The 24,233-nt window shown below is 46.4% G+C and overlaps 1 long non-coding RNA gene and 1 pseudogene across 5 annotated transcripts in view; one reads left to right on the plus strand and one right to left on the minus strand.

Moving 5' to 3' along the window:
- Positions 1-24,233, minus strand: part of LOC100612711 (uncharacterized) — an 85,831-nt gene that overhangs the window by 5,594 nt on the left and 56,004 nt on the right. For 2 of the 5 annotated variants that reach the window (XR_010154237.1, XR_008541192.1), the window contains exons 3-6: positions 9,744-9,836; positions 1,557-5,034; positions 1,183-1,250; positions 467-653 (exon numbers count right to left, since the gene is read on the minus strand). This is a non-coding gene — a long non-coding RNA (uncharacterized LOC100612711). The remainder of the gene's footprint in view (positions 1-466; positions 654-1,182; positions 1,251-1,556; positions 5,035-9,743; positions 9,837-24,233) is intronic. The other 3 variants (XR_010154236.1, XR_010154235.1, XR_008541193.1) reach the window with 3 other exon arrangements.
- LOC112206555 (U6 spliceosomal RNA) lies at positions 9,058-9,147 on the plus strand (annotated as a pseudogene).

Below are 24,233 nucleotides of genomic sequence, written 5' to 3' on the forward strand. Positions count from 1 at the left end.
CTTTAGGAGGTTGAGGTGTTCAATCACAAGGTCAGGAGTTCGAGACCAGCCTCACGAACATGGTGAAACCCCGTTTCTACTAAAAATACAAAAATTAGCTGGGCACGGTGGTGCACACCTGTAATCCCAGCTAATTGGGAGGCTGAGGCAGGAGAATTGCTTGTACCTGGGAGGCAGAGGTTGCAGTGAGCCATGATCGTGCCACTGCATTCCAGCCTGGGTAACAGAGCAAGACTCCATCTTGGGGGAAAAAAAAAATTAGAGGATAGTAGATCTAGAAGGCTGCTCATTTCTGCCACATCAAATAGTCTGGTAGGTGAGGAGGGTACATGGATAGGTGGAAAGAGTGTTACCAGGAAGCCAGATTCTGCTGTCCATATCATATGTCTTTAAGCCTCTTTCTGACCAGGAGAAGAAAATAAGAGAGCAAGAAAGAGGCCTGAGTATAATCATAGTGACAACTTACCAAGGACCTGTTGCATGCCAGGCCCAGCACTGAGTCTTGTGCCAACATTGTTTTAGTCCATTTTGTGCTGCTATAGCAGAATACCTGGAACTGGGTAATTTTTATGGAACAGAAATGTATTGGCTCATGGTTCTGGAGGCTGGAAAGTCCAATATCAAGGTGCTGGCATCATTCAAGGGCCTTCTTGCTGCATCATTCCATGGTAGAAGATGAGAGAGTCCGAGAGGGTAAGAGAGGGAGCAAGAGATTGATCTCATGGCCTCAAGCCTTTTTATACTCAGCATTAATCCACCCATGAGTGTGGAGCCCCCATGACCTAAACACCTCCCATGAGGCCCCACCTGCCAACACTGTTGCATTGGGGATTAAGTTTCTAACACACGCTTGTTGGGGAACCACATTCAAACCATAGCAAACATCATCTCAGATTATTCTTTTCATCCAGCCTATCCAGTGGGTGGGCCTTGTGTTATTGTGGGGTGGGGTCACATCTTGCCTGTGCCAGCTGGGGTAGGAGGCCTGGACATCCAATTGTCTCCCAGATTGATAACCAACCCACCCTTCTGTCTTCTGCCCTACCTGACACCACTTGGTCTTCAGAGATTTCTGGTCCCTCCAATCCCTGAGCCTGAGATTCTGCAATTTGCTTTGTCCTAAAGGCTCCCCGTGAGCAGCCAGGTTTCAACTTCCTGGGTTTCTTGTCAGTCCCCACTCACCATCTGCCTTCCAGCTTCCGGAATTTGGTTGATTCTTCTCATCTGCTATTTTCTTCCTCATACGTTTTCTTTGTCCCCGTAGATAGATGTGCATTTAAAAAAAAAAAAAATCCCTGTGTCATTTTCTTGGAATTTCAGAGAACAATGGAGAGAAATAAGTGTGTTCAACCTGCCATGTTTAAACAGCAGTCTCCAGCCTCAGTTCTTGACTGGGGGAATCCTCAGCCCTCAGGAGGATTGTATGGTATCCCCATCCTCCCCCCATTCCTTCCTTATCCTGCTCCAGGAGTCCATGGGAGCCCTCAGCACACAGGACTCTCTTCCCCACTCTCTGAACCTGGGGCATAGTTCTGTCCTGCCTCCATAGCCCATACCTGCTTCTCAAAAGCAGGGGCCTTGTCTTCTCTCTACTTCGACAGGTCTGGGCAGGCCTCAGGAAGATAGATATGAGCTCATGGTGTGGGTCATTCCTAAGAAATCACTTTGGACTTTGAGGAGTTAAAATTCAAAGCTGGTGATGAGAGTCAGGCATTTCTAAATTAGAATATCAAGTGTATTCCCACTGTATTTACAATGGAGGCCAGCATCAACACTCAAGGTGAAAGCCTGATAGAGTCACATTGGTCCTTGAAAACCTCTTAGGAAGATGCCAGGTGGAGACAGAGGCATCGTCCCTCGCTGAATCTGATACAGCCAGCATTTTCTCCGGGGCTTCTTCCCCATGTCTTGAGTAAGTGCCTGCTGGAGATCCTGGTTTGGGTTGAGAAGCTGTGTTATGTAGACAAAGTGCATCTTCAAATCCTAGAATCTTCCTCAGTGGGTCATGAGCCTCATGTTGCTCATAGGAAAAGAGGCCAAGAACTAGGGTGACCAACCATCCTGGTTTACCAGGTCTGAGTAGTTTATTGAAATACAGAGTTTTCAGTGCTAAAACCAAAACAGTCCCAGGGAAATTCCCAATTGTTGGTCACCCTACAGAACAACTGTAACAACAGGATTACCTCTCACACACCCTCCTGGACATGTGCATGTTACACAATTTGTCCACTTTCTGTTGCTGTCATAGAACCCATGGGACTGGGTAATTGACAAAGAAAAGGGGTTTGTTTTTTACAGTTCTGGAGGCTGGGAAGTCCAAGACAGGGTGGCTGGATCTGGTCAGCTTCTGGTGAGGGCCTCGTGCTGTGTTGTAACACAGCAGAATGCATCGTAGGGTGAGAGGAAGCAAGAGAAAGCCGAGGAAGCAAGAGAAAGCCGAGGAAGCCAAACTCACTTTTGTAATGAACTGCTCTCAATAACTCACCCACTCCTGTGAGAATTAACCCACTCCTGTGAGAAAGGCATTAATCCCTCCTAATGACCTAATCCCCTCTTAAAGGCCCCACCTCCCAATACCATTACATTGGGGACCAAGTTTCTACATGCATTTTGGAGGAGACAAACCACATCCAAACCATAGCACACACACAACATAAAATCGTTATCTCCTACTGTTTACCACACCCCTCAACCTCCACGCCCCTCTCACCAGCCTTTTTTTTTGTACGGATTCTTGCTGTTGTCGGCCTGGGCTGGAGTGCAATGACACGGATTCGGCTCACTGCAACCTCCGCCTCCTGGGTTCCAGCAGTTCTCCTGCCTCAGCCTCCCAAGTAGCTGAGATTACAGGTGCCCGCCACCACACCCACCTAATTTTTGTATTTTTAGTAGAGATGGGGTTTCACCATGTTGGCAGGGTGGTCTCAAACTTCTGACCTCAGGTGATCCACCCACCTCAGCCTTCCAAAGTGCTGGGGATTACAGGTGTGAGCCACTGCGCCCGGCCTCACCAGCCCTTTTAAGGGAAATAGATGGTAGACTTGTTCGGAGAGTGGGCTCTGGAACTAGGCTCTGGAAGCTTCAGTTCCAGCATTCATTAGCTGTATGTGTTTGGGCAAGTCACTTTACCTCTCTCTGCCTCAGTTTCCTTATCTATAAAATTGGAAGAATAATAGTAAGTTCTACTCTGTCAGGTCATTGTAAGGATTGAATGAGTTAATATTATGGAGAGCAGTTAGAACAGTGCCTGTCATGGAGGAAGCTACACAGGTCACAACTCCTTAACTGAAACTCCAGTGTCTCAGGGTCCTGATGCATTTTGGAATTTAGGGAGTTTTGGGGTTTTGGAAAGCACATGACTTATATAACACACTAGTGGGTAGTGGGATCTGGCTTAGCATCCCATAACGAAACACATTAATATTTCTGCAGAAAACAATATACGAGTATTCATACATCTGTTCAGGTTAGGTTTTGGCTACCCAATGAGTTTTGGTGTTACACGTACATTATTTTGTTCAGAAACACTGGGATCTCTGAAGTGTGGATAAGGGCTTGTAGATCTGTGTAAGGGTTTGCTATTATTATTGTTGAATGTGCATCTGATATAACTGCCATGCAGTTGCTTCTTGAGGACAACTCTGAGCTTTTATGCCCAAGGCCCTCCTGGACTCTTGGAGTTTTCTAGCAGGGCCTTCCTGCACCAAGAGCTCTGAATAACCTTTGAAGGCTGACAGGACACTCTCTTCTTCTCCCTCTACCTAGGTCCTCAATTTAGTGATGTCTCCCTGTTCCTCTCAGTGTGGTAATAGAGGTTGGCAGGGGAGGGGTAGGTTGCAAATGCAATCTCCAGGAGCCTTTCCCAGCCTGACCCTCACCCCCTCAACCCCAGCTGGTCCCAGTGGGGGAGGGGAACAGGTTGTGTGGAAGTGATGAGTAAGCCCCTCTTCTGGCGAAGCTGTTGTGGGTTCAGGCAATCGTCTGGCCTGCACAGGCAAGATAATGGAGTCAAAGGAGGCTTATGGCCCCTCAGCCGCCCCTGGGCGTGCACAGATGTCTCTATGGCAGACACTAGCACTTGCAGAAAAGCGTTGGTGCCGGGTGCGGTGGCTCATGCCTGTAATTCCAGCACTTTGGGAGGCCAAGGCGGGTGGATCACTTGAGGTCAAAAGTTCGAGACCAGCCTGGTCAACATGCAAAACCCCGTCTCTACTAAATATACAAAAATTAGCCAGACGTGGTGACGGGCACCTGTAATCCCAACTATTCAGGAGGCTGAAGCAGGAGAATCACTTGAATCTGGGAGGTGGAGGTTGCAGTGAGCCGAGATCGCACCACAGCACTCCAGCCTGGGCGACAGAGTGAGACTCTGTCTCAAAAAAAAGAAAAGAAAAGTGTTGGAGGGGAACGAGAAAGTTCCCCCTTAATTCTCAGCCAGTATTTACTGAGTGTGACCCTGGGCTGGGCCCCAGGCTAGGTGCTGGGGACACGTGGTGAGGAAGACCTGGCCCCTCTGAGAGAAACCCACAGGCCAGGGGCAGCTGCCTTCTGACATCGGGGGTATGGGGCTGGCCCTCACCCTGCCCATGGTGGCAGGTGCCCACCCACCCTTCAAAGCAAGAGGAGGGAGGGAGAAGTGCATGTATGTTCAAGAGTTACTTTATGAGGACAAATGGGTCCATCATCTTGGTTGACGTCAGCAAAGAAGCATCAGCCAAAGCCTTGAGGTGACCCCAAAAGACTGGGGTGCAGGTTAGGGGGTTGAGACAGGCTCAGCATGGAGAGAGGAGGGTAAAGCTCCTGCAGAGGCCCCAGCTCCCAAAGATGAAGCTACCGCTTGATGATGCTGTCTCCAGGGCCAGAGATCTTCCTCTCACCCCGCACTATCTGCAGTCCTCTCTGGTGTGTGTGGGGTGCAGTCATTAGACCCATCTTCCAGGTGAGATATCTCTGCCTCAGGGCTCAGAGGACCTCCTCCTGGGGTTTCAGATCAGTCTTCCAGGATGGAGGATGGGAAGCAGGCCATCAAGGGTTCTGGTAAGAAATGAGGTTTCTGGTCAGGCACGGTGGCTCATGCCTGTAATCCAAGTACTTTGGGAGGCCGAGGCAGGAGGATCACTTGAGGTCAGGAGTTCCAGACCAGCCTGGCCAACATGGTGAAATCCCATCTCTACTCAAAATACAAAAATTAGCCAGGAGTGGTGAAGTGCGCCTGTAGTCCCAGCTATTTGGGAGGCTGAGGCAGCAGAATCGCTTGAACCCAGAAGGCGGAGGTTGCAGTCAACTGAGATCGCACACTGCAGTCTAGCCTGGGTGACAGAAGGAGACTCTGTCTCAAAAAAAAAAAAGAAAGAAATAAGGTTTCCCTGACTGAGTCTGGGAAGCTGGCATTCATTCGTTCTTTCACTCATTCATTCTGGCTGATCCCGAGCTCTGGCAGTTCCTATCTGCATGACCCTGGCAGCTCACCTCAGCCCTGAGCCTAAGATTCTACTATGTACCAGGCACTCTTCAGTCTACTTAGGATACAGAAGGAACCAGATAGTCATGACCTCCAGCCTCATGACGCACATAATGGGGTGGGGGTAGGGGCAACTAGCTTATTCTGGAGGCTTCCTGTAAAAAACAACGCTTAAGTGGAGGTGGACAAAATCTCCCCATCACGCTGGGGAAAGGCAGAAATGGATTTAGCAAACTTACTGTGAAAATCACAGCTTAAGCCTTAGAGCCCCTCACTTGCCCAGGGGCCTTCCAGGGGCCTGGGAGGGGCCAAGTAATGCACACTCAGGATCACATGCTTTAGTAGAATTTGCCAATGTAAGATGTTTTAACTGTAATTTATTAAGACTGCTGCCCTTCTCACTCCAACTTCCCTCTCTGTCATACTTCCCCTCCTTTTGGGTATTGCCCCAGTGCTTCTGGCATTTTGGAAGATCTAGCTAAGGAGAAGTTGTCACGGAATACTGACATTGATGAAAATAACAAAAGTCAAAATACACCACTACAAAAAGGATGTAATAGAAAGCATCAATTCAAAAAAAATGTTAAGATTAGTCATCAAGGAAACATAATAAGTCCGGAAATCTTACAGCTCCGATATGAAAGAAGCTTGATAGAGGTTCTTCCAAATTTGACAACAATCCTAGAATTTTATGACCTTCCAGTAGTCCCCCCTTATCCTCGAGGGATACATTTCAAGACCCTCAGTGGGTGCCTGAAACCGCGGATAGTACGGAATCCTATTTAGACTATGTTTTTTTTGATCCAATAGCCAAGACAACTACTAAGTTGACGAATGGGCAGGTAGTGAAGATGCTGGACAAAGGGGCAATTCACACCCCTGGTGGGACAGGGTGGGGTAGAGTGGGGCAGCACCAAATTTCATTACGCTACTCGGAACAGCATGCAATGTAGAACTTAATGAATTGTTGATTTCTGGAATTTTTCATTTAATATTGTCAGACTGTGGTTGTCCATGGGCAACTGAAACCTCAGGAAGCAAAACCTTGCAGAAGAGGGGGCTACTGTACCAGTAATAAGTTGCAAAGCTGAAAGAAACTTTATCGACCATAAAAAATTTGGGGCCAGGCACAGTGGCTCATGCCTGTAATCCCCGTATTTTGGGAGGCCAAGGTGGGAGGGTGGCTTGAGGCCAGGAGTTCAAGACCAATCTGGGCAACATAGTGAGACTCCATCTCTACAAAATCTTAAAGTATTAGTTGCATGTGGAGACACATGCCTGTAGTCCTGATTACTTGGGAGGCTGAGACGGGGAGATCCTTTGAGCCCAAGAGTTTGAGGCTGCAGTGTACAAAGATCAGACAACTGCACGCCTGCCTGGGCAATGGAGCAAGACCCTGCCTTAAAAAAAAAAAATGGGGGCCGGGCACGGTGGCTCACACCTGTAATCCCAGCACTTTGAGAGGCGAAGGTGGGTGGATCATTTGAGACCAGGAGTTTGAGACCAGCTTGGCCAACATGGTGAAACCCTGTCTCTCCTAAAATTACAAAAATTCGCCAGGCGCGCCTGTAGTCCTAGCTACTCAGGAGGCTGAGGCAGGAGAATCGCTTGAACCCAGGAGGTGGAGTTTGCAGTGAGCCTAGATTGCACCACAACACTCCAGCCTGGGCGACAGAGCAAGACTCTGTCTCAAAAAAAAAAAGAAAAAAAGAAAAAAAAATTAGTCAACTGTGCTAGAGAAAAGACTAAAATATCTTCTTATTCTCTCTAAAGAAAATGACATTACAAAATCAATGTCACAAGAAGAGGTTAACGTAAAAGTATACAAACACAATGTAGGAATGAAATAATTATAGATATGTATCATAATGATGAAAATATGAATGTAAATGTAAATTTTAATTTATGTAATTATGAACAAAAATGTAATGCTATTATGTAAATAAATATATTTATTATGTTACATGTAACTTAACATGTTTAATAACTTATTATGTTATGAACTGTTGCTGACTATGTGGCCACAACAGGGGAGGGAATCTTGGGACCCTTATTCAGAGAGATCAAGACCAAATAAAGGACCTAATAAGTCATTTCCTTCAACCTGTCACCAGTGCAGGAATCCTCTTCCTGATGACAGCTGTCCACTGAGCCTTGGCTCTGTACATTTCCTGGGATGAGGAATTCACCCCTCCTCCAAATCCTGTACTATCTTGGGTCAAAACTCTGGTTGTGGGAAGTTCTTTAGTCAAGCTGATCACTAGCTGTCGGTGGTTTCCCCTTGGGTCCTCATCTTCCCCAGCACCCCCAGAAATCATGGGCTGCTGCTTCCCATTTTATTATAGCTCTGCAGTGCTACAATGCAGCTCTAGTATCTTGCCCTGGCCTGGGATAACCTGACCTTCTTCAAAGTTTCCTTTTATGTCTTGACTTCCAAAGTCTTCCTCATCCATGATCTCAGAGATTGATCAGCCACTCATACATATATGAGGATGACAATGATGATGATGATAATGAGAACAGCTAGCCAGCACTGAGTGCTTACTGTGTACTGGGCTCCGTGCTGGGTGCTGTATGAGCACCTGCTGTTGGTCTCATGCACACCTATTTATGTTGGTTTTGAGTAACTTGTGCAGGTATACCTTTGATTTAAAATTTTGGTTTCTATTTAGACTACGATAGGAATTTTTATTTTGTTTAGCCTTCTCTCCTAAGCTTAATGAAACCACATATTCAGAAAGAAAGGACACATTTAATTAAAACATTTCAAAGACAAACAGCTTAAAAGAGTGATTACCCTAGACCTCTTATAAACAAATATGCCCCTCCTCCAAAACTCTTCTTAATGTAAATTTCAGAGAGGAGAAGCCAAAAACAAAAACAAAATCGAGAATGTGTGTTAATTTATCTGGCTAAAACCTGATAAAAAGATTTTCTTAAGAGCTCTGTAGTTCAAAGTCAACTTAATTAAAAGCAGGTATTAAGACTATAATTTTTAAAATAGAGCCTTTCTGCTTCTTCTATTTTGGATCTTGTTTTGGGGAATTTTTTTTCAGGTGACTGAAACCCCTCTTTTAATTATATGGTGAGTCCCTCTCTCTGTTCGCTTCCTTTCTTGTTGGTGTGATTTTTTGCTGAAGGAAAAAAAAAATGTAAAACTTAAGCGGCTTTCTGGAAAGCTTAAATTTCTTCTCTGTGCTTTGAAATGTAAATTTCCTACCTTGTCTAAAATTCAGTGAGGTACTCGCTTCGCAGCACATATACTAAAATTGGAATGAAGGCCGGGTGCAGTGACTCACGCCTGTAATTCCAGCATTTTGGGAGTCTGAGGCGGGTGGATCACCTGAGGTCAGGAGTTCGAGACCAGCCTGGCCAACATGGTGAAACCCCATCTATACTAAACATACAAAAATTAGCTGGGCGTGGTGGCACATGCCTGTAATCCTGGCTACTTGGGAGGCTGAGGCAGGGGAATTGCTTGAATCTGGGAGGTGGACGTTGCAGTGAGCCAAGACTGCACCACTGCACTCCAGCCTGGGTGACAGAGAGAGACTCTGTCTCAAAATAAATAAATAAACAAATAAATAAATAAATAAATAAAATGAAATTGGAATGATAGAGAGAAGATTAGTAGCATGTCACCTGTGCAAGGATGAAATGTAAATTCTGAAGTGTTCCATTAAAAAAAATGTTATTTAATAAAATTAATTAAGGCCAGGTGTGATGGCTCACACCTGTAATCCCAACACTGGGAAGCTGAGGTCAGGAATTCGAGAGCAGCCTGGCCAACACGGTGAAACCCAGTCTCTACTGAAAATGCAAAAATTAGCTGGGCATGGTGGTACACGCCTGTAAGCCCAGCTACTTTGGAGGCTGAGGCAGGAGAATCGCTTGAATCCAGGAGGTGGGAGGCTGCAGTGAGCCGAGATTGTGCCACTGAACTCCAGCTTGGGCAACAGAGCAAGACTCTGTCTCAAAAACAAACAAACAAAAAAATGAAAAAAAAATAAGTCACAAAGGGATCAAACTTCATTTTGGCTACTCCTGCTTTGGCGATGGCCACAAAAGGGAAAAAGTTTTTCAAATGTTTTTGGTAACTATGCCTTTAGAGTTTTGCCAAGCTAAATTAAACTATGAATATTTATTGAAGATCTAGATCATTTCCAAATAAGATATAATGCTAAGACATTAATTACTACATGTAAGTTTAAGCTCATATACTTTTGGTTTCTTATTTCAGAGAAACAAAAGATATTTAGGGGCTGGGTGTGGTGGCTCATACCTGTAATCCCAGCACTTTGGAAAGCTGAGATAAGAGGACTGCTTGAGGCCAGGAGTTAGAGACCAGCCAGGGCAACATAGTGAGACCTTGTCTCTACAAAATAAAAATTTTAAAGTTAGCCAGGAGTGGTGTTGCATGCTTGTTAGTCCTAACTACTCAAGAGGCTGAGGCAGGAGGATCGATCACTCAAGCCTAGGAGTTTGAGGCTGCAGTGAGCTATAATCACACCACTATATTCCAGCTTGGGCAACAGAGCAAGACCCTGTCTCAAAAAAAAAAAAAGAGATATTAAGATCCGCTAGTAAAAGTATCCTATTCCACACTGAAAAATTGTTCCATTAGAAAGCCTGTGTTTCCAAATATTATAAAATGTGTATTAATCAATTGTTAGTACATAGTGACAAAATACTTCTGGCTGGGCGGTGGCTCACACCTGTAATCCTAGCACTCTGGGAGGCTGAGGTGGGCAGATCACCTGAGGTTAGGAGTTTGAGACCAGACTGGCCAACATGGTGAAACACTGTCTCTACTAAAAATACAAAAAATTAGCCAGGCGTGGTGGTGTGTGCCTGTAGTCCCAGCTACTTGGGAGGCTGAGGCAGAAGAATCACTTGAACCTGGGAGGTGGAGGTTGCAGTGAGCTGAGATCGCGCCACTGCACTGCAGCCTGGGTGACAGAGTGAGACTCTAAAAAAAAAAAAAATTACTTCTTAGATTTTCAGTATAAATTAAGATTACTAAGATTTAAAATTCTGACTAATATATGGTAACTAACACTAGAGACCAGAAGGAAGACAATTCTGTATTCAGAATATGTAAGGAAAGTAAGACATCTTTTTAGGAAGGAAGATTATAAGAAAGACATAGCATGTGGTTTTTGTTAAAGAGAAAGTGGTTTTGCCTAGTTTAGAGGTTATTTAAAGGCTGTATGAAATTGGGATAAAAGAAGGAAAGAATAAAATAGATTAACTGAATGGATATAGAAAGTTGGGATAAGAAAGAGGAATGGAAAAATTGTAAGAAGTTATAAAAGGTTTATAGAAATATTATCTCGTGTGGTCAAAGCTGATTGAGATTAGATGATTTATAAGGTTTTATTAAAATTAGGCTTTATATTTATAATGCATTGATGCAAAAGTAGAATCATTTTTCTATTTTGAACTAGATAGTCACATAGTTTTTTTTTTGTTCTTTTTTTTTTTTTTTTTTTTTGAGATGGAGTCTCGTTCTGTCACCCAGGCTGGAGTGCAGTGGCGTGATCTCGGCTCACTGCGACCTCCACCTCCTGGATTCAAGTGATTCTCCTGCCTCAGCCTCCTGAGTGGCTGGGATTATTGGCATGCGCCTCCATGCCAGGCTAATTTTTGTATTTTGAGTAGAGAAAAGGTTTTGCCATGTTAACCAGGCTAGTCTTGAACTCCTGATCTCAGGGTGATCCGCCTGCCTTGGCCTTCCAAAGTGCTGGGATTGCAAGCGGGAGCCACCGCACCCTGCCTCATATAGTATTAATAAGAGATAGCAAAAGATTTTTTTGTTTACCTTTTGAGTAAACTGCTGCTAAAAAAAAAAAAAAAAAGAGAAAAGAAACGGGGGAGAGGGAGAGACATTCTGTTGGTCTCAAGTTGTCTTTTTCAGGTCTTTTGTGTCAGGCCTCTGAGCCCAAGCTAAGCCGTCATATCCCCTGTGACCTGCATGTATACATCCAGATGGCCTGAAGCAACTGAAGATCCACAAAAGAAGTGAAAATAGCCTTAACTGATGACCTTTCACCATTGTGATTTGTTTCTGCCCCACCCTAACTGATCAATGTACTTTGTAATCTCCCCCCACTTAAGAAAGTTCTTTGTAATCTCCCCCACCCTTAAGAAAGTTCTTTGTAATTCTCCCCACCCTTGAGAATGTACTTTGTGAGATCCACCCACTGCCCACAAAACATTGCTCCTAACTCCACTGCCTATCCCAAAACCTGTAAGAACTAATGATAATCCCACCACCCTTTGCTGACTCTCTTTTCGGACTCAGCCCGCCTGCATCCAGGTGAAATAAACAGTCTTGTTGCTCACACAAAGCCTGTTTGGTGGTCTCTTCACACAGATGCGTGTGACATTTGGTGCTGAAGGCCCGGGTCAGAGGGACTCCTTCGGGAGACCAGTCCCCTGTCCTCACCCTCACTCCGTGAAGAGATCCACTTACAACCTCGGGTCCTCAGATCAACCAGCCCAAGGAACATCTCACCAATTTCAAATTGGGTAAGTGGTCTTTTCACTCTCTTCTCCAGCCTCTCTTGCTACCCTTCAATCTCCCTGTCCTTCCAATTCCAGTTCTTTTTCCTCTCTAGTAGAGACAAAGGAGACACATTTTATCCGTGAACCCAAAACTCCAGCGCCGGTCACAGACTCAGGAAGACAGTCTTCCCTTGCCATTTAATCACTGCGGGGACGCCAGCCTGATTATTCACCCACATTCCATTGGTGTCCGATCACCGCAGGGACGCCTGGTTTGGTCATTCACCCACATTCCCTTGGTGGCAAGTCAATTGCGGGGATGCCTGCTTTGGCTGCTCACCCACATTGCAGCCCAGGGCTGCTCCCCACCCCCTTCTCCATATCTCTACCCTTCTCTTTAAACTTGCCTCCTTCACTATGGGCAACCTTCCACCCTCCATTCCTCCTTCTTCTCCCTTAGCCTATGTTCTCAAGAACTTAAAACCTCTTCAACTCTCACCTGACCTAAAATCTAAGCATCTTATTTTCTTCTGCAACACCACTTGGCCCCAATACAAACTAACAATGGTTCTAAATGGCCAGAAAATGGCACTTTTGATTTCTCCGTCCTATGAGACCTAGATAATTTTTGTCGAAAAATGGGCAAATGGTCTGAGGTGTCTTACGTCCAGGCATTTTTCACACTTCGTTCCCTCCCTAGTCTCTGTTCCCAATGCGACTCCTCCCAAATCCTCCTTCTTTCCCTCCCACCTGTCCCTTCAGTCCCAACCCCAAGCGTCGCTGAGTCTTGTGAATCTTCCTGTTCTACTGAACCGTCTGACCTCTCACCTTCTTCCCAGACTGCTCCTTCTCAGCTCGCTCCCCACCAGGCTGAATCAGGCTCCAACTCTTCTTCAGCCTCTGCTCCCACACCCTATAACCCTTCTATTACCCGCCCTCCCCACACCCAGTCTGGTTTTCAGTTTCGTTCTGCGGCTAGCTCTCCCCCACCTGCCCAACAATTTCCTCTTAGAGAGGTGGCTGGAGCTGAAGGCATAGTCAGGGTACATGTGCCTTTTTCTCTATCAGACCTTTCCCAAATCAGCCAGCATTTAGGCTCTTTCTCATCAGACCCCACTAAATATATACAGGAATCCCGATATCTAACTCTGTCCTACAATTTAACCTGGAGTGACTGAAATGTCATCCTGACTTCTACCCTCTCCCCAGATGAACGGGAAAGAGTTTTTTCTCTAGCCCAGTCTCACGCTGATAACCGCCAGCTTCATGAACCTGACCTCCAGGAAGGCAGTAGAGCAGTTCCCCGAGAGGACCCCCAATGGAACTATCAGGCAGATTCCCCAGGTACAGCTAGGCGAGATTACATGGTTTCCTGCCTAATTGAAGGGCTTAAAAAGGCAGCTTACAAAGCTGTTAATTATGACAAACTTAGAGAAACTACCCAAGGTAAAGAAGAAAACCCAGCCCAGTTCATGGCCTGCTTAGCAGCAACCCTTACACACTTTACCGCCCTAGACCCAGAGAGGCTAGAAGGCCACCTTATTCTTAATATGCATTTTATCACCCAGCTCCTGACATTAGAAAAAAGCTTTAAAAATTGGAATCCGGCCCTCAAGCCCCACAACACGAATTAATCAACCTCCCCTTCAAGGTGTACAATAATACAGAGGAGGTAGCTAGACAGCAACGCATTTCTGAGTTACAGCTGCTTGCCTCTGCTGTAAGACAACCCACAACCACGTCTCCAGCATACAAGAACTTCAGAACATCCAAGCCACAGCTCCCAGTGGCTCCTTCAAAACATCCTCGTGGACCTTGCTTCAAATGCTAAAAGCCTGGCCACTAGGCCTCAGAATGCCTGCAGCCCGGGATTCCTCCTAAGCTGTGCCCTGTTTGTGCGGGCCCCCACTGGAGGTCGGACTGTCCAACTCCCATCGCCACCACTCCTAAAGCCCCTGGAGCCCAAACCCTATGTTCCTTGGCCGACTCCTTCCCAGATCTCCTCGGCTTAGCAGCTGAAGACTGACGTAGCCTGATCGCCTCAGAAGCCTCCTGGACCATCACAGACGCTGAGCTTCGGGTAACTCTTACAGTGGAGTTTAAACATCCCGTTTAATCGATATGGGGGCTACCCACTCCACATTACCTTCTTTTCAAGGGCCTGTTTCCCTCGCCCCCATAACTGTTGTGGGAATTGACGGCCAAGCTTCAAAACCCCTTAAAATTCCCCCACTCTGGTGCCAACTTGGACAACGTTCTTTTATGCACTCTTTTTCAGTTATCCCCACCTGCCCAGCTTCCTTATTAGGCTGAGACATTTTAACCAAATTATCTGCTTCCCTGATTATTCCTGTACTACAGCCACATCTCATTGCCCCCTTCTTCCCAACCCAAAGCCTCCTTTGCGTCTTCCTCTCATATCCCCCGACCTTAACCCACAAATATGGGACACCTCCACTCCCTCCCTGGCAACCAATCACATGCCCATTACTATCCCATTAAAACCTAATCACGCTTACCCCACTCAATGCCAGTATCACATCCCACAACAGGCTTTAAGGGGATTAAATCCTGTTATCACTTGCCTGCTACAGCATGGGCTTCTAAAACCTATAAACTCTCCTTACAATTCTCCCATTTTACCTGTTCAAAAACCGGACAAGTCTTACAGGTTAGTTCAGGATCTGTGCCTTATCAACCAAATTGTTTTGCCTATCCACCCTGTGGTGCCCAACCCATACACTCTTTTGTCCTCAATATCTTCCTCCACAACTCACTATTCCATTCTTGATCTTAAAGATGCTTTTTTTCACTATTCTCCTACACCCCTTGTCCCAGCCTCTCTTTGCTTTTACCTGGACCGATCCTGACACCCATCAGTCCCAGCAGCTTACCTGGGCTGTACTGCTGCAAGGCTTCAGGGCCAGCCCTCATTACTTCAGCCAAGCTCTTTCTCATGATTTACTTTCTTTCCACCCCTCTGCTTCTTGCCTTATTCAATATATTGATGACCTTCTACTTTGTAGCCCCTCCTTTGAATCTTCTCAACAAGACACCCTCCTGCTCCTTCAACATTTATTCTCCAAGGGATATTGCGTATCCCCGTCCAAAGCTCAAATTTCTTCTCCATCCATTACCTACCTCAGCATAATTCTTCATAACAACACATGCGCTCTCCCTGCGGATCGTGTCCGACTGATCTCTCAAACCCCAGCCCCTTCTACAAAACAACAACTCCTTTACTTCCTGGGCATGGTTGGATACTTTTGTCTTTGGATACCTGGTTTTGCCATCCTAACAAAACCGTTGTATAAACTCACAAAAGGAAACCTAGCTGACTCCATAGATTCTCAATCCTTTCCCCACTCCTCTTTCTGTTCCTTGAAGACAGTTTTAGAGACTGCTCCCACACTAGCTCTCCCTGGCTCATCTCAACCCTTTTCATTACCATTACACGCAGCCGAAGTGTAGGGCTGTGCAGTTGGAATTCGTACACAAGGACTGGGACCGCACCCTATAGCCTTTTTGTCCAAACAACTTGACCTTACTGTTTTAGGCTGGCTATCATGTCTCCATGCGGTGGCCGCTGCTGCCCTAATACTTTTGGAGGCCCTCAAAATCACAAACTATGCTCAACTCACTCTCTACAGTTCTTTTAACTTCCAAAATCTATTTTCTTCCTCACACCTGACACATATACTTTCTGCTCCCCAGCTCCTTCAGCTGTACTCACTCTTTGTTGAGTCTCCCACAGTTACCATTGTTCCTGGCCCGGACTTCAATCCAGCCTCCCACATTATTCCTGATACCACACGTGACCCCCATGACTGTATCTCTATGATACACCTGACATTCACTCTATTTCCCCACATTTCCTTCTTTCCTGTTCCTCACCCTGATCACACCGGGTATATTGATGGCAGTTCCACTAGGCCTAATCGCCACACACCAGCAAAGGCAGGCTATGCTATAGTATCTTCCACATCTATCATTGAGGCTACCACTCTGCCCACCTCCACTACCTCTCAGCAAGCTGAACTCATTGCCTTAACTCGAGCCCTCACTCTTGCAAAGGAACTACGCATCAATATTTATACTGACTCTAAATATGCCTTCCATATCCTGCACCACCATGGTGTTATATGGGCTGAAAGAGGTTTCCTCACTACGCAAGGGTCCTCCATCATTATTGCCTCTTTAATAAAAACTCTTCTCAAGGCCGCTTTACTTCCAAAGGAAACTGGAGTCATACACTGCAAGGGCCACCAAAAGGCATCAGATCCCATCGTTCGGGGCAACGCTTATGCTGATAAGGTAGCTAAAGAAAGAGCTAGCATTCCAACTTCTGTCCCTCACAGCCAGTTTTTCTCCTCCTCATGGGTCACTCCCACCTACTCTCCTGCTGAAACTTCCACCTATCAATATCTTCCCACACAAGGCAAATGGTTCTTGGACCAAGAAAAATATCTCCTTCCAGCCTCACAGGCCCATTCTATTCTGTCATCATTTCATAACCTCTTCCATGTAGGTTACAAGCCGCTAGCCCAACTCTTAGAACCTCTCATTTCCTCTTAGAACCTCTCATTTCCTTTCCATCGTGGAAATCTATCCTCAAGGAAATCACTTCTCAGTGTTCCATCTGCTATTCTGCTAGTCCTCAGGGATTGTTCAGGCCCCCTCCCTTCCCTACACATCCAGCTCGGGGATTTGCCCCTGCCCAGGACTGGCAAATTGACTTTACTCACATGTCCCGAGTCAGGAAACTAAAATACCTCTTGGTCTAGGTAGACACTTTCACTGGATGGGTAGAGGCCTTTCCCACAGGGTCTGAGAAGGCCGTCATGGTCATTTCTTCCCTTCTGTCAGACATAATTCCTCAGTTTGGCCTTCCCATCTCTATACAGTCTGATAACGGACTGGCCTTTATTAGTCAAATCACCCAAGCAGTTTCTCAGGCTCTTGGTATTCAGTAGAATCTTCATACCCCTTACCGTCCTCAATCTTCAGGAAAGATAGAACGGACTAATGGTCTTTTCAAAACACACCTCACAAAGCTCAGCCTCCAACTTAAAAAGGAGGACTCTGCCAAGGATACAGCCCAAAAACTCAACAACCAAGCAAGTAATTACGCTGAACCGCCTTGGGCACTCTCTAATTGGATGTCCTGGGTCCTCCCACTTCTTAGTCCTTTAATACCTATTTCTCTCCTTTTATTCAGACCTTGTGTCTTTCCTTTAGTTTCTCAATTCACACAAAACTGCATCCAGGCCATCACCAATAATTCTGTATGACAAATGCTCCTTCTAACAACCCCACAATACCACCCCTTACCCCAAAATCTTTCTTCAGTTGAATCTCTCCCACTGTAGGTTCCCATGCTGCCCCAATCCCACTCGAAGCAGCCCTGAGAAACATTGCCCATTATCTCTCCATACCAGCCCCAAAATTTTTTGCCACTCCAACACTTCACCGCTATTTTGTTTTGCTTTTCTTATTAATATAAGAAGACAGGAATGTCAGGCCTCTGAGCCCAAGCTAAGCCATCATATCCCCTGTGACCTGCCTGTATACATCCAGATGGCCTGAAGCAACTGAAGATCCACAAAAGAAGTGAAAATAGCCTTAACTGATGACTTTCCACCATTGTGATTTGTTTCTGCCCCACCCTAACTGATCAATGTATTTTATAATCTCCCCCACCCTTAAGAAGGTTCTTTGTAACCCCCCGACCCTTAAGAAGGTTCTTTGTAATTCTCCCCACCCTTGAGAATGTACTTTGTGAGATCCAACCCCTGCCTGCAAAACATTGCTCCTAACTCCACCGCCTATCCCAAAACCTGTAAGAACTAATGATAATCCCACCACCCTTTGCTGACTCTCTTTTCGGACTCAGCCCGCCTGCACCCAGGTGAAATAAACAGCCTTGTTGCTCACACAAAGCCTGTTTGGTGGTCTCTTCACACAGATGCGCGTGACATTTTGATTGTTTGGAAAATTCAGTCTCCTCTCTATGAAAGAGTAAAGGTTTGCTTTTTGAAATATTTGAATCATCACTTTGGCTAGATGAATGACTACAATTTTAAACTCACTTTGCCAACACACTGAGATTGGCAGAGTGCAAAGATGGCAAGAGGCTGGGTCCATGGTGACACTGTTAGGGAAACAGGAGCATAACAGAGTCAGCGTGACACCATTTTAAAATCAATTTTGGCTGGGCACAGTGGCTCATGCCTGTAATCCCAGCACTTTGGGAGGCTGAGGCGGGCGGATCATCTGAGGTCAGGAGTTCAAAGCCAGCCTGGCCAACATGGAGAAACCCCATCTCTATTAAAAGTACAACAATTAGTTGGGCATGATGGTGGGCACCTGTAATCCCAGCTACTTGAGAGGCTGAGGCAGGAGAATTGCTTGAGCCCGGGAGGCAGAATTTGCAGTGAGCTGAGATCGTGTCACTGCACTCCAGCTTGGGTGACAGTGTGACACTCTGTCTCAAAAAATAAAATAAAATAATAAAATAATAAAATCAACTGCATCTTCAAACTAGCAAGGCACATTCATTGGCAGTCACAACTCATGGCCATGATATGTTTTGGGTGAAGGAAGCGATTTAGTAATGCCTGCAAGGGCAAACGCCTATGGTGGCAGGGTGTCCAGATATCCTAATAGCACATAACAATATCTGCTTTTGAGATAGGTAAAGTCATGCTTTGATGTATTTCCTCACTAAAATACCAAGGATAATTTTATTTAAATCAACAAAGCACTAAATTTTCTTTTTTCTTTTTTGAGATGCTCACTCTGTCACCCAGGCTGGAGTGCAGTGGCACGATCTCAGCTCGCTGCAAGCTCCACCTCCTGGGTTCATGCCATTCTCCTGCTTCAGCCTCCCAAGTAGCTGGGACTACAGGCGCCCGCCACCATGCCTGGCTAATTTTTTGTATTTTTAGTAGAGACGGGGTTTCACCATGTTAGCCAGGATGGTCTTGATCTCCTGACCTCGTGATCCACCCGCCTTGGCCTCCCAAAGTGCTGGGATTACAGGCGTGAGCCACCACGCCCGGCCTAAATTTTCTTTAAAAAAAAAAATTATTGTATTTATGGCTGGGCACTGTGGCTCATGCCTGTAATTTTAGCACTTTGGGAGACTGAGGCAGGCGGATCACTTGAGGCCAGGAGTTTGAGACCAGCCTGGGCAACATGGCAAAATCCCATCTCTAATAAAAATACAAAAAAAAATTAGCTGAGCATGGTGGCGCATGCCTGTAGTCCCAGCTACTTGGGAGGCTGAGGTGGGAGGATCACTTGAACCCGGGAGGCAGAGGTTGCAGTGAGCCAAGGTCGTGCCACTACTCTCCAGCCTGCACAACAGAAAGGACTCCATCTCCAAAAAAAAAAAAAAAAAAGTATTTATTTATTTTTCATTTATTCCAGGCAGAAGAAACAGCAAATGCATAGGTCCTGAGGCAGGCATGCATTTGGCATGTTGGAAAACATGTGGCACTGGCCAGACCAAGCAAGGCCTTGGAGAACATGAAAAGGAGTCTGGCTTTTGCTCCAGTTGCCACAGAAGTCACTGGAAGAGGCCTCCTCTGAGATAAGACACTAAGAAAGCAGTGTCAGGCCAGTTAGACAGGTCTGGACTTGTCTTCTGGCGTCAAATGCAGGCAGCAGACATTTAAATGGCCAGTCACAGAGAGGGTGATGGGGGCCATGATGGGTGACCCACAGGGCCGTGAGAGCACAGAGGAGGGACCCTGCCCCATCCTGAGGGCCCAAGGGTCCTTCCCAGGGGAAGAGAGAGCTCAGCTGAGACCTGAAGGCTGCAGCAGAGTTAGCCAGCTTGAAAGAGAATGACAAGGGATGGGATGGGAAGTGGATTCCAGGCAGAGGAAGAAGCAACTGCAAACGCCTGAGAAGAGCAAGCCTGGAGCATCTGGGGGACCAGAAGAGGGTTAATGTGGCTGGATTGTAGATGCAAGCAGGGGTTGGCCTGGGGGGCAGGCAGCAGCGGCTAGGAGGGCTCTGCTTTTCTCACTTGATATACTGTGAACATTTTTCTATGTCAGAAAGGATCCTTCTGCTATAGGATTTTTAAGGGCTGCGCATTACGTCGTGGAATAACTGGTCCTCCAGTGTCGGACATTTAGGTTCTTTCTAGTTTTTCCCTCTTAGAAACAATGCTATGTTGAACATCTTTGTCTGTGCATCTTTGTGCACATGTATTATTATTTCTGTGCGGTAAAGTTGGGAAGTCTCGGAGGCTACTTGGTGGACAGGATTGAGAGCTGCCTTGGAGAGGGCTGAGTCAGATCTGTTTGCCAGATCAGCCTCCACTGGGTTTCTACTGGAGGGGCCATACACAGGGAGATGCAGGGAGAAGGCCTGAGGGAGAGATAGAGAGCCCTGATCATGAGCTGTGGCTGCCCAGGCCAGATAATGGCAGGGGAGAGAGGAGGCCCCGATCCTGGGCCCCTGTCTGTCCTGTCGGCCTGGTGCATTAGCTCCTGGTGCCTTCTAAAGAGGCAACAAAAGTACTTCAAATTGAGCATGAGCTTGGGTTCAAATCACACCTCTACCGCTAAAAAACTAAGTGCCGTTGGGCCAGTTACTTAGTCATTCTGAATCTCAGCGTCCTTATCTGTAAAATGGGGAAAATAAGCCAATAGGGTTATTGTGAAAGATACATGAGATTAATGAGTCCTGGCAATAGTCCCTGCTCCCAGTAAATGACGGCGTGCATTTTTATTGTCATCTTGGGTCTCCATCCTTTTTTAAAAAATAGATGATTATAACAGCTTTATTGAGATAAAATTCACATGCCATACAATTCACCCATTTAAAGTGTACAATTCAGGCAGGGTGTGGTGGCTCATGCCTGTAATCCTGGCACTTTGGGAGGCCGAGGCGGGCAGATCACTTGAGGTCAGGAGTTCGAGACCAGCCTGGCCAACATGGTGAAACCCCATCTGTACAAAAAATACACAAATTAGCTGGGCATGGTGGTGGGCGCCTGTAATCCCAGCTACTCGGGAGACTGCGGCAGGAGGATCGCTTGAACCTGGGAGATGGAGGTTGCAGTGAGCCAAGGTCATGCCACTAAACTCTAGCCTGGGCAACAGAGCAAGACTCTGTCTCAAAAACAACAACAACAGATAAAGTATACAATTCAATAGTTTTTTATATATTTGTCACAATCAATTTTGGCACTTTTTCATTATCCCCCACAGAAACCCTGTACCTATCAGCAGTCAGTCCTGCAGCCGACCCCCCTCTGGCCCTAGGTAACTGCCAATTACTTTCTGTCTCTATGGATTTGCTTTTTCTAGATGTTTCATAGAAAAGAAGTCATGCAACCTGGGGTCTTTTTTTTTTCTTTTGAGACAGGGTCTCCTTCTCTTGCCCAGGCTGGAGTGCAACAGTGCAATCACAGCTCACTGCAGCCTCGAACTCCAGGGCTCACATGACCCTCCCTGCTCAGCCTCCCAAGTAGCTGGGACCACAGTGCACCGCCATGCCCAGCAAATTTTTAAAAAATTGTTTGTAGAGATGGGTTCTCCCTATGTTGCCCAGGCTAGTCTAGAACTCCTGGGCTCAAGTGATCCTCCCACCTTGGCCTCCCAAAGTGCTGGGATTACAGGCATGAGCCAGTGCGTCCAGGCCTGTGGTCTTTTATGACTGGCTTTGTTCACTCTTTTCATCCCTGTCAGCAATGTATGAGAGTTCTGATTTCTCTGATTCCTTACCAACACTTGTTATTATTTGTCTTTTTTATTGTAGCCATCCTCGTGGGGGTGTGTAGTGGGATCTCATTGTGGCTTTGATTTGCATGGCCTTGATGGTTAATGTTTCTGGTTTTTTTCAGTGGAATCCCCTTTATAAATTCTGGGACACCCTATTCCCAGTGTGGAAACACTAACCTGTCCCAAAGAAAGAAAAAAAAATTCTAGATGGAAAAAGATGTTCATTACTGCGACATAACATTTCTTAATACAAGTGACTCGTCTATAGCAGTAGGTAGTTCCTAATTTTTTTTTTTTTTTTTTTTGAGATAGAGTCTTACTTTGTCCACAGGCTGGAGTGCAGTGGCATGATCTCAGCTCACTGCAACCTCCGCCTCCCGGGTTCAAGTGATTCTCCTCCCTCAGCCTCCCAAGTAGCTGGGACTATAGGAACATACCACCACTCCCAGCTAATTTTTGTATTTTTAGTAGAGATGGGGTTTCACAATGTGGAAACACTAGGCCACATTGTGAAATGTGGCCAGGATGGCCTCCATCTCCTGACCTCATGATCTGCCCACCTCGGCCTCCCAAAGTGCTGGGATTACAGGCGTGAGCCACCGCGCCTGGCCTATTATCTTTAATAATTATAAAGACTGGGCTGGGCGTGGTGGCTCATGCCTGTAATCTCAGCACTTTGGGAAGCGAAGGTGGGCAGATCACTGGAGGTCAGGAGTTCAAGACCAGCCTGGCCAACATGGTGAAAACTCTATTAAAAATACAAAAATTACCCTGTCGTGGTGGTGCATGCCTGTAATCCCAGCTACTCAGAAGGCTTAGGCAGGACAATCGCTTAAACCTGGGAGGCGGAGGTTGCAGTGAGCCGAGATTGAGCCACTGCACTCCGGCCCAGGCGAGAGAGTCAGACTCCATCTCAAAATAATAATAATAATTATAATAACTATAAAGACCAGCTATCATATGGAAAATGTCCATGATGTGTGAATAAATGCAGGATGGAAAAATACTCAGTGTAGTCATTTTAGCTAATATATATTTGTTAAAACATCCAAATATTTTTTTCGAGCTCGGCGCTGTGTGCCAAGCTCCATGCTGGCTCATGGACAAAGTCAGGAAAAGAACAAGCAAAAATGAAATTCCTTCTTGTGTTGGGAGTGGTGGGGTTTTGCGGGACAGGTATCTCCCCTTCCACATGTTTTCTTCTCAAACTTCCTCCACTGTTGTTATATTACCTTTGCAGTGATAAAACCAAGAGAACAGAAGAAACACTTCCGGACCTAAGGATGAAAGAATGATGGGAGAAACATTTCTTGAACCAGTCCCTTTCCGCGTTCTTATTTTGTGGAATCCGCACACATCCCCGAGAAGTTTAATAAAAAGGGCTACTATCATGACACTTACTGTGTGCCTTGCCGGTTCCACCTGTTAGGTGCCATTGTTGTCCCCATTTTACAGACGAGGAAACTGAGGCGGGGCAAGGAGATGCCCTTCTGCTTGGTGGTCTATCCTTCAGCATTACCCACACACATGCAGAGCTACATATAAGCTCACGTTCACACTCGGATTCACGTCTGCACCCACGGGCACATGGAGGATCGCACAAGCCACACTCAGACACACATGTGTGCTCACACACAGGGCTGCCCATGTCCACAGGTATGTGCATGGGGACATGCATGTATACATGTGCATATTCCCATATGCACACAGCAGAGGTCAAACACTTTTGGACACACATCTGCCTGAATATGGGAAAAGGGGTGCAAGACAAAGGGGCAAAGTCCGGCGTTTGCCTCCTCCCTGCACCTGCTACCAGGTGTGTGCAGGACTGGGTGGGGCAGAAATAGGTGGCTCTGAGCTCAGAGGGCAGAGGTGGCCTTGCACTAGAAACCCACCTGCCAAACTTCCAAATGGGCTACAGCGACTAAGGGGCCTCACCTGCTGGGCAAATCCCCCAGCTGGAGGGTGTGCTCCAGATCCTCCAGGGGTCCCCAGGGGGTTGAGAAGATGAGGGGCACACCCAGCAGCCCCTAAGGGAGGAAGCGTGGCCATACTGGCTAAGGGCGCGCACTCTTCTTGCAGGCCGCCTGATCAGATGCCTGTAAAATAAGACAGCTTTACAAAGAGGGTGTCGGAATGTGAGGAGGCAGAGGGACAGGCATGAGTAGAAAGACCTTCCTCAGGACCTGAAGTCCAGTGATCCTGGTCCTGCGTCCCACTAGCTAGGTGACATTGAGCAAGTCACATAACCTCTTTGAACCTCAATTTCCTCATTTGTAAACTTTGCACAAATCATTTCTTTGACCGCTAAACAAGTATGTTTTGAGGACCTACGACATGCCAGGTACGGTGCTGGGCACTGGGAAAACAGCAGCAAGCAACACAGACATGGGCTTGCCTGTGTGGAGCCTGCAGAATTAGGGAAAGGATAAATGGAAACATCTCACACATAGTAGGTGCTCAGTTAGCATGCCTCCTGGTCTCTCTTTTCTACCATTGTAAAGGCGATGCAATAACATAGAAAG

This window comes from Pan troglodytes, chromosome 21 (assembly GCF_028858775.2).
Source record: "Pan troglodytes isolate AG18354 chromosome 21, NHGRI_mPanTro3-v2.0_pri, whole genome shotgun sequence".
NCBI classification, from domain to species: Eukaryota; Metazoa; Chordata; class Mammalia; order Primates; family Hominidae; genus Pan; species Pan troglodytes.